Source organism: Mastomys coucha, unplaced genomic scaffold (genome assembly GCF_008632895.1).
Source record: "Mastomys coucha isolate ucsf_1 unplaced genomic scaffold, UCSF_Mcou_1 pScaffold4, whole genome shotgun sequence".
Classification (NCBI taxonomy): Eukaryota; Metazoa; Chordata; class Mammalia; order Rodentia; family Muridae; genus Mastomys; species Mastomys coucha.
Genome location: NW_022196910.1, coordinates 26,360,970 through 26,361,991, shown reverse-complemented (window position 1 = coordinate 26,361,991; position 1,022 = coordinate 26,360,970). Strand labels below are relative to the sequence as shown.

At 43.7% G+C, this 1,022-nt stretch overlaps 1 long non-coding RNA gene across 2 annotated transcripts in view; it reads right to left on the bottom strand.

Annotated features, from left to right (window-relative positions):
- The window catches only part of LOC116076242, a 4,885-nt gene extending 4,338 nt beyond the window's left edge, over positions 1 to 547 (bottom strand). Inside the window, exon 1 of one of the 2 annotated variants that reach the window (XR_004112872.1) lies at positions 492 to 547. This is a non-coding gene — a long non-coding RNA (uncharacterized LOC116076242). The remainder of the gene's footprint in view (positions 1 to 491) is intronic. The other variant, XR_004112871.1, reaches the window with a different exon arrangement.
- Positions 548 to 1,022: the final 475 nt, after the last annotated feature.

Genomic DNA, 1,022 nt, shown 5'->3' with positions numbered 1-1,022 from the left:
CTTCTCTCATTCTCTCCCGGTCACCTCCCCATGGTGATTTTCATGGCCTCAATCCTTGGGGCCATCGAAGAGCAGCTTCCCAATAAACCTGTCTTTAATATAATCTAATCTGGCTTGAATCGACTCATTTCACCAATGGAGAAATAACCTATCACCAATAAATTGTGTTCTTTTAATGAAAGTCCACATTTCAAGCTAGATGTGGTGGCAAATGCCTGTGACCCCCACAGGTTTGCAGCTGGGGCAGGAGGAGTGTGTAGCCACAGTTAGGTTACAAGGTGAAATCCTGTCCGGTAAACCAACACTCCTCCTTCAAGCGAACTCCGAATCTTGACACTTGTTGTAAAAGGGGTGAACAGAAGTGAGTGTGTGTGCGTGCGTGTGTGTATGTGTAGATAAGGCAAGCTTTACTCTTAATCAAGAGGGTGTGCTTGGAAGAGCGAACACCCAGAGAAAGGGAAACAATACACTTAGGTTTTATTTTAACTCACATAGTGACTGTGTCCTTCCCATTGGCTGGAGTCCAACTGCACAGTCTTACTCAACCGTCACACCGGAAATGAATGGGGCAGGGATCATAGTTCCTGGAAAGTAGGAGGGGGGAGGGGGGCCTTTTCCTAAAAAAGGTTTTGCCTGTGTGGGAGATTAAAACATTTACATAAAAAGTCTTTTAAGGTAGTGGTGGGGAGATACAAAGATTTGAATTCCTTGTCAGAAGTGCAAGTTTTAATAGAAAAACACCAGTTTATTAAATATTTCTTATAAATCCCTTCTCTTGTTTTTAAACATTCTTTTCCTTAAATTCACTAAGTGGGGCTCTCCTTTTCTGTCCCCTCTTGGAGTAAGCAAGAACAACAGGGAAGGAGTAGCCATGGTGACTGATTTAGGAGAAAGAATTAATTAGCCTGGCTTTTTCATCTGTGTGGTGTAAGGTGAGGCCACCTTTTAGGCATGGCCCTTTGGCTAGGAGATTGACTGGTCCCGTTGGAATATTACACCAGCATCCATGGGCTTATCGTCTC